The sequence below is a fragment of the Bactrocera neohumeralis genome, chromosome 2 (assembly GCF_024586455.1).
Source record: "Bactrocera neohumeralis isolate Rockhampton chromosome 2, APGP_CSIRO_Bneo_wtdbg2-racon-allhic-juicebox.fasta_v2, whole genome shotgun sequence".
NCBI lineage: Eukaryota > Metazoa > Arthropoda > Insecta > Diptera > Tephritidae > Bactrocera > Bactrocera neohumeralis.
In genome coordinates this window covers 56475321-56490941 of record NC_065919.1, presented here as the reverse complement: position 1 = coordinate 56490941, position 15621 = coordinate 56475321, and the positions used below count along the sequence as shown (strand labels likewise).

The 15621-nt window shown below is 38.3% G+C and overlaps 1 long non-coding RNA gene across 1 annotated transcript; it reads right to left on the bottom strand.

Annotated features, from left to right (window-relative positions):
* Window positions 1-12031: 12031 nt before the first annotated feature.
* Window positions 12032-14612, bottom strand: LOC126752143 (uncharacterized). Its single transcript, XR_007665963.1, has 3 exons — window positions 14483-14612; window positions 12383-14418; window positions 12032-12134 (listed from the first exon to the last, which is right to left on the bottom strand). It is a non-coding gene; the product is annotated as an uncharacterized LOC126752143 (long non-coding RNA).
* Between the last annotated feature and the right edge of the window lie 1009 nt (window positions 14613-15621).

The window sequence follows — 15621 nt, the reverse complement described above, 5'->3', positions numbered from 1 at the left end:
AACCGAACGATCGGAATCAAGGGCTTGTATGGAAAACTTTCGCATTTGACGTGGTATCTTCACGAAATTTTACATGGATGTTTAAGGTAATAATGTAATCTCTGAAAAAATTGTTCAGATCGGATTACTATAGCATATAGCTTCCATACAAACTGGACACATAGTTACTAAAAGAAATACACCTGTGAAGGGTATATTAGCTTTGGTGCAGCCGAAGTTAACGTTTTTTCTTGTTTTAAGATGCATTTATTGGCATTTCGTTTTAGTATATAGTAACATATAGGGTTGTCAAATATCTCCCTTCCGCTTCTTTGCTCTTTATTCAATGCTTTATAAAAAGTATTACAGTTTTCATCTAGACGGCAACTTCATAATACCCTCCTCGTAGAATCCCCCCTCCTTATTTGCGAAGAACTCGGACAGCCACTTTTCACAAGCCTCTTTTGAGTTCAACTTTACACCAACAAGGGCGTTCGCCATGGACTAGAACAGGTGGTAATCACTTGGCGCTATGTCCGGGCTATATGATGGATGCGATAAAACCTCTCATCCGAGCTCCCGTAACTTCTGTCGAGTCATCACCGAAGTGTGTGGTCTGGGGTTGTCCTGGTGGATCACTACAGCTTTCCTGTTGGCCAATTCTGGATGCTTCGGGTCGATCGCCTGCTTCAAGCAGTCCAGTTGTTCGCAGTAAATGATAGAATTAAGCTCTGGCCATATGGGAGCAGCTCATAGTTGCTGAACCGCAAAACTTTTCTATCGAAAACAAGTTAAGCCGACTCATCAGATGTTGTCATCGTCCATGCCTCTGCAACATATACTTGTAGCAGGACGAAAATGATGAGTGACTTATAGAATTTGGTTTTTGTTCGTGGACTTTACTTCTCAATTGCCTTGATCTGTACCTTGATTCCCATACTTTAGTAATACTTTAAGAGTTATCTACAAATTGGGCATTTTTCGGGCATTTTTCGATGTCATATCAAACACTTTTCCAGTAAACCATATGTTTGTTTAGTGGGCTTTGGCACTTGAGCAGAAGACATAATTTTTGGAGAGTTCCATTCAATTCACACATTAGAAGCTATAAAATGTTTACGGAAAATTTTCGCTAAATTCTATAAAATACTTTGTGCTGCACATACCTCAATTAAGATAGTAATAAGAATGCCAGGAATGTTTCTCTTTCTTCAAACAAAGACGCAATCTAAGAAGACGGAGTAGGAAAATGTGCAGCAAGAATGGCGAAATTCGCACATTGTACATACCGATACCGAGATGTTTGCTCAATGATATATGTACATATGTACTTATACACTCATAAGTATATATGTACGTACGTATATGAGAATGAATGACACCTTTCTTGCTTTTCAGTTTTATCGAAGTATTTTAATTTCCGTTTGATATTTATTTAAATATGTATTCATGTACATACTTGTATGTAGCTGTATACCATGCAATGAATCGAAGTAGGTCCAGACTAGTTCAATTCTAATGAGCATTACTCAATTTCTAATAAGTAAGTGAAACCAGTGGTAGTCAATCGAGAAGCTTAGTTTTTCGCTGGCTCATTCAGAGCAACTCAAGGCACTCATTCTCCTAAATGTAATGACTTGAGATACGGTTAGGAGAAACTCCGTAATCGAATATTAACTCTTCCTTCTAACACCCTGTACAGTGTATATTAAGTTTCACATGAATTTTCTAACACCCGGAAGACAACGTGGGCTAACCTATAAAATACAGTACTGGATATACTTGTAATAATAGACTTGAACAACTTTTATTATAAGTAAAATGGTTTGTTCGATTCACCACATGCTAAGATCTTACGACATAGTCCACGTAAAAGAGAAATTCAGTACATCTTCTTCTTCTTCTTTATTAAAGAGATTCCAAGTACAATCAGGTCCTTCTCCACCTGGTCTTTTAAACGCATTGGAGGTATGCCTCTTCCTCTGCTTCCCCCGGCGGGTACTGCGTCGAATGCTCTCAAGCCTGGAGTGTTTTTCGAACGACATGACCTAGCCAGCATAGCCTCTGTCTCTTAATTCGCTGCACTACGCTAATGTAGTTGAATATCTCATACAGCTCGTCCTTCCATCGACTGCGGTATTCACCGTTGCCATAAATCTTTCACAGAACCTTTCTCTCGAAAACGTGACGTCGACTTATCAGATGTTGTCATCGTCCATGCTTCCGCGCCATATAGCAAGGCTGTAATGATGAATGTTTTGTCGAATTTGGTCTTTGCTCGTCAAGAGAGGACTTTACTTCTAAGTTGGCTACTCAGTTCGAAGTAGCACTTGTTGACAAGAGTTACTCTGCATTGGATTTCGAGATTGACAGTGTTGTTGGTGGTAATGCTGGTTTCAAGACAGACGAACGTCTACGTCTTCGAAGTAATGACAGTCAACAGTGACGTGGGAGCCATGTCGCGAATGTGATGACTGTTTCTTTGATGACAGCAGATATGCCATCTTCTTTACATTCACTACCAGACCCATTAGCTTCGCTTCTTTATCTAGGCTGGAGAAAGCAGAATGGCGCGGTTGTTGAGGCCAATGATATAAATATTATCGGCGTATAACAGCAGTTGTGCACTCTTGTCGAAGATTGTACCTTATCTATTCAGCTTTGCAGCTCGTATTTTCTCCAGAAATAGATTGAAGAAGTCACACGACTTGTCTGAAACCCCGCTTGGTATCGAACGGCTCGGAGAGGTCCTTCCCTTTTATAGTGGAAAGGAAGGGGAAATCATTCTTTCATATATGGCTCAAGCAGCTTACGACTCCCGATCTTGGACCAAGTATCCTCTGAGTAGCCAAAAATATATCTGCTGGAAGGCGAGCTAAAGTGGGAAGGCAAAACTTTCCTCACCATGATTGTGCGGCGGGGACCCGCCACTTAAGAAGAACACTTGAATGACAAGATCAGAGCATCCTCGGTTGAGAGACCCCCTTTCGATGACGATCACTGCAAATGTGTTGAGAAAACAGTCAGTATGTCTTGCATATTCTATAATAGACCCAAATGCTTGTTTCGAGCCAAACTTGCGTCCAAGTGTTCGATCTCTGATGATCATATTGATGTATATAACATATTCGTAAATTTTCTAACAGTTTTCGGTTAACTTATTGCAATTTCCTTGCCATACTATTTGGCCAGTAAGCGTTTGAATGCAATTTCTTGCCTCTTCTCCGGCTTAGCATTTCTCCAAATTGCTGTATTGCGATTTGGTTGTTAATTGAATTTATTTGTTTCGTTTTTTTCTTGCTTTGCTTTTGCTATTTTCGTTGTGCATTGCAGTTTAATTGTTTAATTGAATTAGATATTGCCGCACATCACATCGCAATTGCATTACATTTTGCATTCATGGGATGTTTGCATGTGCATATGTGTGTGTGTGTGTGTATGTGTATGTGCACATTTGCATTTTTATTGATAAGTGTTATGTAATGTATTTACTGCAACTGCTGCTAGCTTTTGTTTTTGTTGGCAGCTAAAATTAAATATTGCTTGGAAATTTTTCAGCAAATATTCAGCTGGCATAATCTTTCAAGGTTTATGCCTTTACATACATACATATGTACATATATGTATGTTTGTATGCATGTGTATATTCTGAATACATTATGGACGGATGTAATACTTCCGATTGAATCTATAGATTGTTCGTTTTGTGTGGGTGAGGATATACTACGCCTTAAAATTAACCAGTCAGAACTTACTTGCACGGTCTTCGTGTACACTTTCAGCTACGGCTGGGATAAAATTTTTGAGCTTTCCAGGCAAAAAACTAGTCCAAGTGGTACTTTATTTATGGAGAGAGGGATCACTTATCCAGCCTGCTGAATGGCAGTGAACGTACAACACCAGGAGAAGACGAACCCGATTCCCCAATCGATGACGATGAAGCAGACGTTCCATTGTCCGACCATGAAGAAGTTCGAATAGCAATTACCCGCCTGAAGAACAACAAAGCGGCGGGGGCCGATGGATTGCCGGCCGAGCTATTCAAACACGGCGGCGAAGAGCTGATAAGGAGCATGCATCAGCTTCTTTGTAAAATAAGGTCGGACGAAAGCATGCCCAACGATTGGAATTTAAGTGTGCTATGTCCAATCCATAGAAAGGGAGACCCCACAATCTGTGCCAACTACCGTGGGATAAGCCTCCTCAACATCGCATATAAGGTTCTATCGAGCGTATTGTGTGAAAGATTAAAGCCCAGCGTCAACAAACTGATTGGACCTTATCAGTGTAGCTTTAGACCTGGAAAATCAACAACCGACCAGATATTCACCATACGCCAAATCTTGGAAAAGACCCGTGAAAGTAGAATCGACACACACCACCTCTTCGTCGATTTCAAAGCTGCTTTCGACAGCACGAAAAGGATCTGCCTTTATGCCGCGATGTCTGAATTTGGTATCCCCGCAAAACTAATACGGCTGTGTAAAATGACGTTGAGCAACACGAAAAGCTCCGTCAGGATCGGGAAGGACCTCTCCGAGCCGTTCGATACCAAACGTGGTTTCAGACAAGGCGACTCCCTATCGTGCGACTTCTTCAACCTGCTGCTGGAGAAAATAATTCGAGCTGCAGAACTTAATCGAGCAGGTACAATCTTTTATAAGAGTAGCTGGCCGATGATATTGATATCTAAATGTCGAATCGTAGGGCAAAAGCTCAAAATAAACAATCCTTTTTTTTTTGGTGGGTAAGTCTTCGAAGTGATTTGAGCTGGTTCATCCTTTTTAGACCATATTCTCTTTAGCTTTACATGCTTTTAAACCACCCACGCCAGTAACAATGCGCTGCTGTGACGTTTGACAAGCAAATCGCTATCGTTAAGCAACGAAGCAAAGCTCATCTCGACGTAGTTTAATGTCCAATTTGCTCACATGCGGTGAGGCTAAATTTATTTTCGGACGCAGATTGCCAAATCATTATGAAGAAAGAGTGGTTGGATTTAACTATGCACTTTCTCTTCGCTCTTCAGCTTTTACCTAACCGAGGGTCAAACGTCTCGATAAACACACTTTCGGTAACTTAGTGAATTGGCTGGGATCGATGCTAGGCGTCGAATGATTCATATCTCGCAGTTTTTGATACCAAGGACCAGCGCTTACAGCAGTCGTAGATAAATCCTGTGTTAGTTTTTAATGTCGGTGAGTCGAAATATCTCCTGTTATCAAACAATCGGTCATCGCATTCGCGATTTTGCACGTAAACCTTTGTGACAGTCATAACTTTGATGTTCTATCTTGGAACCATCATCAACATCAACCACAATTACGGCCTTGAGGCTGATGCTAGTTTGAACTGGGTAGGCAATTGAAAAGTAAAGTCCTCTCTAGACGAACAAAGACCAAACTGTACATATGTGCTATATAAAGTAGAGGCATAGACGGCATGGACAATGACATCACCTGATGAGTCAGCCTTAGGAGTGTTAGAGAGAAAGGTTTTGCGAAAGATTTACAGTTGTTGAAGCAACTATAAATTTAACACTCAATGAAGTATTTCTACATCGCTTACATTCTGAGTATAGTATTACCGGAACTCTATTTTCATATGGAGGATGATACATTGTCTATAGCGACCGTTCAACTTTTCGATATCAGTTTCTTAGTATGATTTGTCCTTGGCTTCCAAATAGACCCCAGTTTCAATTTCTTCCCAGCCATCATTCTTTTGACATATGAGGTTAGAAAATAAATGTTGAGGGTCAGATCGGGAGAATACGGTAGATGCGGAAGCCACTCGAATCCAATTCATGGATTTTGTCATCGTTTTTATTGACTTGTGACACGGTGAAACAGCACGTTCTTTTTCTTTGAATGTGGCCGTTTTTCAGCGATTTCAAACGGTCCCATAACGCTATATAATAGTCGCTGTTGTTGTTTTTTTTTTTTTTTTTTTCAAGGTAGTCAATAAAAATTATTCCATGCGCATCCCAAAAGACAGACGCCTTAACCTTGTCAGCCGACTGTTGCTTTGGAGCGTATTCATCGTGTGCAATCCACTCGGATGACTACCAAATGACCTTCAGAGTGAAATGATGGAGCCATGTTTCATTCATTGTCACATAGCGACGCAAAACTCGTGTTTATTACGGCAGAATATCTCCAAACACGGTTCCGAATCATCAACTCATCGTTGTTTTTGACCAAAAGTGAGCTCGCGCGGCATAAACTTTGCACACAACTTACTCGTACCCAAATATTCGTGAATGATAAGATGTAAACGTTCAATTGATATCTTTAGAGTACCTGCTATCTCGAACAACTTCGGACTTCGTAGGTAGCCTCTTTACTGCGTCCACTGGCTTCATCGTCCCCGGTGCGCATTTCACCTCGTTCAAACTTAGCAAATCACTTTTCAACTCACAGTTTTTGTTTTTCCACGGATACTTTATTAACGCATAAAGTTTATTTCAATCCATTTTTCTTCACAATAGCAAAGGTTTCTTCACTCAAAAATATATAACTCACAAACTAATAAACCGGCAGCAGTCAAATTTCCACACGCGCTTTTTCAAGGTTAGGGCTAACTAAAAATTATATGGATTCAATTTTACTAGCGCCTTTTATATGAAAAAGTACCCGATATTCTTGTTATTATTGTTAGAACTTTTGTTTTAAATAATAAAACCAATGAAGTTTGTTGTTCCAGCAGAAGTTAGTATATTTGTCCAACGGCACTACGCCTAAAGAGACAATCATACATATGAGTTCCGAAAATATTGACGATTGGAATAAAGATCTTTCACCAAAATATCGCCATCACAGTAAAGAGTGATTTTTCCTCTATGCAAGAAAGTCGTAGACAAACGTCTTAACGAATCCATAAAGACGAAGTTGTTCACCAATGACGAAGATGATTGACCAAATTCAAATATAAAAGTGTCACAGAGAAGATAAATTTTGGAAACAAAAAATTTTACTCTTGTTACCATAAAATAAAGTCCTAAATAAAGTTTATATATAAATTTGCAAAAATTGTAAGAAAGATAAAGTGAAAAACATGTTTCTACCTTGAGTTTTGCAGCTATTCTCTAAGTTATTATTTTGTATGTATTCGAAAAGCACCACATTAAAGTAGATTTTGCTTTTGGCCCGTCTACACTATTTTTAATATTATTTACAGGCGATTCTTATTTCCTTTTTCACCAAAACCATACACATACAGTTATATATGTCAATAAAAACACTTAATCTCTTAACGGTCCATAAAACAATATCGCCAGATAGTTTCACAATTAACAAAGTGTACAATTAGCCACCAAAAATAAGAGCATGCAGTGGAACAACGCCAAGTCAGTCGAATTCTTCAAGATTTTTTAAGAAATCCTTCACTGAAAATTTGAAATTATTATTTCAAAAAACTATTGTTTGAAGTTAAACAATATTTCTGTAAAATTACAAATTTAAATTTCAAAAATTTTTTCGCAGCATTACAAAGCATTCAAAAGTTGCTTGAAATAAGACTTTTGGCATAACTGCTGCTAATTGTACCCTTGAGTGCGCACAATGACTGCAGGTGTGCAACTGCAAAGCAATTTGGGAAAATAACAACAACAAAAAACAATAAGAAAATGATTTCAATCTTTTACGCTGCCAGCTGTCATCAATTTAGTGGACTTAAAGTACGTGTATTGTAGAAATTTGAAATAGAAATGAAACTAAATTAAGCGAAATGTTTTGAAATGTGGAAAATTTGCCAGAAAGTGCAAACATATATAAATATATACATATGTATATATACGTATTAAAATAAGAAAGAAACGTTAATTTTGGTTGCAATGAAACTATAATACCCTTCACATATATAGTACTACAAAATCTTTACAAGAACTTGAGTTTGATCGTTCAGTTTGCATGACAGCTATGAGTTATAGTTGTTGGATCCAATTTCTTGGGAGATTGCACCATTGCATGCCATATGCCATGCAAAATTCCATGCAGATATCTCGTTAAATGTAAAAGTTTTCCACACAAGCATCTAATTCCGAATACTCAGTTTCTATGGCTGCGATAAGTTATAGTGGTCCGACATCGGTAGTTTCGATAAATGGCCAGTTTCTTGAAGAGAAACGAACGTGTGTAAAATTTCAGATTGATATCTCGGAAACTGAGGGACTAGTTTGCTTATATGCAGATAAACAGACGGACAGACATGGCTAACTCAACTCAGTTCTTCATGCTGATTATTTTATAGGGTCTACAACGTTTCTTTATAGAAATTACAAACTTCGTAGTAAACTTTATATACCTTTTACAGGGTATAAAAAAAGCTATTAATAACAGGTGATCCATGTAGAGATACTTTTTAATAGGCTTTTTTATACAGATCGCGCGTGAGTCGTGTCAAGCTGTCTGTTAAAAACTGTCATTTCATATAGAAAAAACAACGGTTTGGTGTGATTTGTGGGACGCTCAAATTATCGGTTCATATTTCTTCAAAAATGTTGCCGATGAGAACGTAATCGTATATCGTAATCGATAATAACCGATTATTTGATGTCTGAAATTGAAGCTCGGCGACATTTGGTTTCAACAGTTAATGAATTTATTGGGAGTACACTTCGGTGAGCAGATAATTTCACGTTTTTAGCCGGTCGATTGGTCAACAAGATCGTGTGATATCATGCCGTTAGACTTTTTCCTGTGAAGATAGTTAGAGTCTAATGTCTATGCGAACAATTCCGCTACGATTCAGGCCTTGGAACAAAACATCACGCATGTCATACGCCAGTTACCAGTCGAAATGCTCGAAAGGGTCATTGAAAAGTGGACGCATGGACCATCTGAGAGATAATCTTCAAAAAATAAATGCCAAAGAATGCTCTTTCGAATGATAGTAAACATTCTCTATTGAATTTGAAGTTTCTCTGTGACCTCTTATTGGATCACCCTTTATAATTACATACTTATATAATAAAAAAAAGTATTTATAAAGTGTTGAAATGGCATATATCATCTATATATTTAATAAAAATAAGTTATTTTTATCCGCTTATTTATTTTTATGAGAAACTATATTCACACATACATACAAACGCATCTCAGCAAAAACACACGCGACGACAATTTGTCTCCTAGATGACATTCAATTAGTTTATATAAGCGAAAAAAAGAAAATTTGCATAGAAAAAGTGAAAAAAGAAAATCAGAAAGAAAATAGATGCAGTCATATACCTACACACCTACATACAATGCAATATGAGCTCAGCGAAGTGGGCAGCGTAAGTATTACGCTTGTGAATCACTGCTCGTTGTATAATGCACTGAACGAATTATAATATTTCTATAATAATATTTAGTTTTCTAATATATAGCATATAGTATACGTATGTATGTATGTATATATAGTATAATATAATATATTCCTAAAGTTACCCGGTTCTCCTCTCCCACTGTACGCGTTACGTAAAGCAATCAAATTATTTTCTCCAATTTCACAAAAGCTGGCTGCCTGTCGTGCATGTGATATTCCGAAACAACAAAATCGCTTATAAATACACTTACATACCTATAATGTATCCATATGTATTCATTTGTATGTATGTAAATGCATGCAACACAATTGTTTCGATTTTCCGTAAGGTTGGTCAGGGAATAATACTGATGATGTCAGCAAAACTTGTTCAGCGTTGCAACGAAGAAGAAGAAGAATTATGTACTTTAGAAATAAATACCATATTGGTATATCATATATGCTATGTGCTGGCATGCACGCTGAGCGTAGTACCCTTAGAACGAGCCTATGTGCATTTCTCTATTGTTTTCCCCACATACTATGAAAGTTCTCGTGCTCACTTATAATTCTGTCGCCATAATACCGACATACATACCCATTACTATATAATCATTTAGTAAGTATATGTATATGACGCTAAGGCCTTTAGTAGATGTTTAGTCAGGTATTTCTGTTGTTTTGTTAGGCCTTACAAATTTCAAGATACCTCGAGGCATGCAATGTTTTCAATGAGAATGATGTGATGCAAAGAAAAATTCATACGTTCGGAACAAAAATGTTTCCTATATTATAACACAAATCTTACAACTCGTCGTATAAGGCAAGAAATGCCCTAAGATATGCCATATAAACAATATCAGTGGTATTTCTACCAATATATGTATACCCAATAGACAAAACAAGCTTTCAGACAAGGTGACTCTCTATCGTGCGACTTCTTCAAAATACTCCATTAGAAAATAATTCGAGCTGCAGATCTCAATAGAGAATGTGCAATATTCTATAACAGTGTACAGCTGCTGCCTTACGCCGATAATATTGATATCATTGTCCTTAACAACCGCGCAGTTAGTTCTGCTTTCTCCAGACTGGATAAGTAAGCAACCAAGTCACTCATCATCCCCGTCCTACTATATATCGTACCCACTATTGAATTCTTCCCTGACGAGTATCACATATGGGAATACTTGATACCTTCTGAAACAAAAAACATATACTCAAAAGAAAATACTTTATGCATCATATGTTCATCCATATGAAGTCAATTTTTATTTCAGCAGTATATTATTTCATTATGAATTTTTTCTCCAATAAAAATTGCAGTTACCAATTTGCGCGATATCTTCATTAAGTTCTAATTCACTTACTCGGGAGACAAGATAAGGATAGCTGAAGGCTTCAAAAGCTCTTATAGGCCTCTACTGTCATTGTTTAGTAAATTAAGTAAGCGTCAAGAAACCCTCCTATGTCGACTTAATTAGGATGGTAGAAAGCTTAAAGCATTAAAAGCTTTCAAGGGCCTCTACTATCTTTATTTAGTAAATTAAGTAAGTGTCAAGAAACCCTCCTAGGTCGCCTTAATAAGGATAGTGGAAAGCTTAAAGCTTTAAAAGCTCTCAAGGGCCTCTACTATCCTTATCTAGTAAATTAAGTAAGTTTCAAGAAACCTTCTTAGGTCCGTTTGTGTAAAAAATTTAGAAATAGCCAGTAATTTATCTAACTTAGAAGTTACACTGCTATCTTCATGTAGTCACCTGCAAACTTTTCGCCCGATTTTCATGCGGTTCGGTTCTTAGAACCCAAAAGATCGTCCGTATTTTTGTTTTTTTTTTTGTTTTCTGGAAATAAATGGTTATGTTTTAAACTTCGTTCTAATATTTCAGAATCGGAACGAACTCACCTTCACTTAAGGTTTGCTGAGTATTCGGATTCCATTCGAAAAGTAGATTTCTAGTAATTTTTATGTAGAAATAATTGTTTTCGAAGGCAACAAAAAATCTTTCCGAGATCGATGTTTCGCAATAGGCGCACGCTCTATTTAAATGACTCTGCGGAAATTTTCAAGTTTTTTGAACAGAGAAGTTTTTGTTCACTTTTTCGAAATATTTCAATTAAAAAATTTTAAAAGATATGCAAGATGCCGCGTATTTGATCGAAGAATGTAGGTCTGCCTGGGAACAATAATATATGCCGAAGTTTGTTAAGTTATCTGGTCAAATAAAAAAGTTTTCCACACAAGATATGGATCAGGCAGTTTGTATGTCAACTATATGCTATAATAGTGCAATCTGAACAATTTGTTCGAAGCATAATTGTACGTCGTAGAATAATCGCCAAATTTCGGGCAGATACTTATCTAGTCAAGTAAAACAAAATTGTCCACTCAAAAACTTGATATAGATCCACCAGTTTGTATGTAATCGAGGGGGTGGTCCAAGTAGAGGTACTTTTTTCAATAGTCTTTCGCTGACAGATCACGCGTAAGCCATGTCAAGCTGTCATATTTTTTTTTTTGTTCAGTATTGTTTGGCATTTCTTCATGGAAAGACTTACAGCTGAACATCGTTTACAAACCGTTCAACATTCGCACAAGTCGGACTGACGTATGGAACGACTTCGTGTATTTTACGTCAAGATCTTAAATTGAAAGCGTTCAAAATGCATCTTTTGCTCAAACGAGTCTTCGAAAATTGTACTCAACGGATGGACCATCTGAGACGTAGCCGCAGCCAACATTTGAAAGAGATGATCTACAAAACATAAATACCAAAGAATGTTCTTTCGAATGTTAATAAACAATCTCCATTAAATTTGAAGTTTATGTGTTTTTGTTTTTTAGGTAGGTAACCCCGAATTGGGTCGACCTTTATATGCTACAGTTGCTCGATAACGTTGGTTCTCACATATGAGCAGCTTCTTGGAGAAAGAATTAGAGAAAGAATTAAGTGCGCATAATTTCAGATCGATATCTCAAAAGCTGAGAACTAGATCGGGTATACACAAACAGCTAAATACCAAAGAATGTTCTTTCGAATGTTAATAAACAATCTCCATTAAATTTGAAGTTTATGTGTTTTTGTTTTTTAGGTAGGTAACCCCGAATTGTGTCGACCTTTATATGCTACAGTTGTTCGATAACGTTGGTTCTCACATATGAGCAGCTTCTTGGAGAAAGAATTAAGTGCGCATAATTTCAGATCGATATCTCAAAAGCTGAGAACTAGATCGGGTATACACAAACAGCTGGATAGACGGGCGGACAAACATACCGACAGACAGACGAACATGCCTAAATTGGTTCAGCTCATCTCGCTGATTAATTATAAATAAATATTGTATATTTTGTAGGACTCACATGTCCTTCTGGTTGTTAAAATCTAAGTGATATATATATATACTTTGTTCAAGGCATAATTAATCGATGATTTCCAGAAATTAGGAAACGAGTCAGTTAGTTTACGGCCATTGTATTCACGAAGCTCTTCCTGTTCCCATAACTGCGTGTGAGGTTTGTATTGCGACAGTAGTTGAAATGAGAGCCAAAAATCTGTATCGGCTTACTAGGAGAGCCGAAACTATAAAATTCTGGAAAAAGTGCATTTAAATTGGAAAGCTGGAGGTGAAGAAGAAAAATTTACAAAATCATTACTTTCCCACCATAAAAACTAGCTTTGTAACCAACCAGCCAGTACAAGCAGCTGTTGAGTAAGGAAAAAGTTTTAATATCCTTGTGCAACATGGTGCGCTCGGGTAAAATTAGACTTAGGCTTTACGTGGCTAATGAGATGCTGAAAATTGCATGCGCTAAAACGCAGCTGCGAAGATTACAAAAGTAAGCCAATAGGCGTTGCACACCATATAAGAAAATATGCCATACGTAATTGCACAAATTTATGTACATATGTATGTACATATATATACATATGTATGTATGTATATAAATATTAGAATAGTACATTGCAATTATACATTGGATGCACACACTTAGATTCCCACACGTAGGTAGAAATGTTTGTCAACAAAGCCTTAAAAGCGATGCAACTGAGCAAAAAACGAAAGCTATAAACGACAGTGGAAAAAAAACGAAAATAAATGCGAATGAATTAAAGTGAAAAGTAAAACTTGTCGCTGCTGCAGCTGGCTTCGCAAACGCTACCAGCCACAGTTGATTGTTGTTGCGCCGCCATATGGTGGTGGTGAGCGTCGTCGGCACTGCCGGTACGGCTGTGAGAGTGTGAGCGCCGAACGGCGTGAGCAAGCAGCAGAGCCCGCAAGAGAGCGAGCGGGCGACCTTGACAATGAACTTGAAAATTAACGACAAGGATTTTCGATACGCTTTGTTGAGTTGCGCTGAGCAAATGCACACGCTCAGCAGCAGCAACGGCAGCGTAGCGTAACCGGTACAAACATGTGAGTCAAATTTCGTACTTTCGCATGTCGTGCGGCGTCGGCAGCGTTGTTGGTGTTGGTGGCGGGTCAGCTGCTGGATCTGCGTGCGCGGTGAGGGTAAGGCCAGAATGCGCACGTACAGCTAACAAAATTTGGCCGGCGCTCACTTACACCGCGCCAATGTGACCGACACACAGGTGTGCCGAGAGCGCACTGGTGAGCGTTTATTTGTATGCATTTGCTGATATGCGTTTTTTGCGAGCGAACAGGTTTTCTATCGATTTTTTTGGTGCTCCCTAAGGAGTAGGTAAAGGTGTGCGGTGCATTTGGGGCGCAGCTCAAAAGCCAACAGGCTAATCAGCTCACTGAGTAATGCGGCGCTGCCGGCAGATACAAATAATGATACTCCCTACCAGCCAGCACCGCTTTGGCTACTTCGCATGGCTTCGTCACACACTCAAACTTCAACGAATGATATATGTATGCATGAATTAAGGTGGCGAACTCATTTGTTTTATTTGGCTTTTTTGTAATATAAATTTTCGTTTGTTGCGACGCTGCTCCCATTCGCCATCAGCTGATCGGTTGGAGCACAGCTCAGCCCTTTGACAGGCACTGCGTCAGCGTCGCTCTCTTACACACGTACAGACATTTGTTGCCCACAGCGGCTGCCCTTCTCTTACGTTCTCTATAGTTTTTTTTTGGTTTGTTTCAGCATTTCGTGCTTTATCAAGCACACAGAACAACACCTATTTGCTCCTATGTATAATATATATATGTACATATGTACCTAAGTGTATATAAAATATGTCTACCTACTTACCTAAATAATTTTGCACATGCGAATAAATATTTTTATCTCTCAATGGCCACTGCTGCGCGTACTCTCACTCTCATTCATGATTACTCAACTTTCGACACTTTCAAAGCTTTTCGTAGCATATGCCAGCGTGTGTTCGTATTTCCCGTACTCTTCCAAATTTCCGGCTGCTATATTGGTTGGCATGATTCACGGCCGTCAGCTGCTGCTAGTTTTCTACAACCGAAGCTTACACCCGCTTGTCGTTATCACCCTTCGCTCAGTTGCCATTTCCAAACAGCTTCGCCCGCGCTCCCACGAAAGTTGGCGTTTAGGAACACAGCCTCCGTTTATTTTTTTTTTTTTTTTGTTTTGTGAAAATGTCATAAAAGCCCATTTGACAGTGCTGCGGCTTGACACTCCGTCCGCTTTGACGCGGCAGTCACGTTTGTCATTTGGCTTCACAGTGTTTTTATAGCATTCATCATGCCAGAAATTTAGCTTTCGCAACTCTTTAAACACATTCATATAGTTAGCAGCTCTTTTTATTGTTTTTAGCGAACTTTTCATTTCGATTTGGGGCCATGGGGGGTTGAGAGTGAGAGCCATAAACTTTGATAATCGAAATAGCATGTAAATAAAAATATGGTGCTTAAATCTTAACAGCTGTTCGTTACGAATATGAGGTGTGTGTTTTGACGTTTCCCGTAAATAGAATGACCTAGAAAGAGAAAGCCAATAGAGAACTTTAAGTTAAAAATATTTCAGAGTTGCAGTGGAAGCGATCGTTCTTTACAAAAATGAGCTGGTATAAAGATTTTAAAATGGTTTTCAAAAGGTTTTGAGTGCCGATTCACCGATAGAATGGGGCCCCGCCCGATTTCTTTTGCCACGTCTGTGTTGGCAGAGCGATCTCTTCTTCTAAGTTGTTTCGAAGTTTTAATTCGAACCCAACCAAATATTAATTGGTAAAAAGTTGCGCTTTTTTCTTCTTTCGCGATAGCTCATCCGATGCAGACGTGGTAAGTGTGTTTCCAAACAAAAAAACATTTTGTTTTTATTAATTGCCTGTTTCCCCACGGCCAACCACAACCACGGAACGAGTCACACCGTGCTCCACCAACCGAATTATCACTTGGTTTAATATCTTGATCAGTTCATCT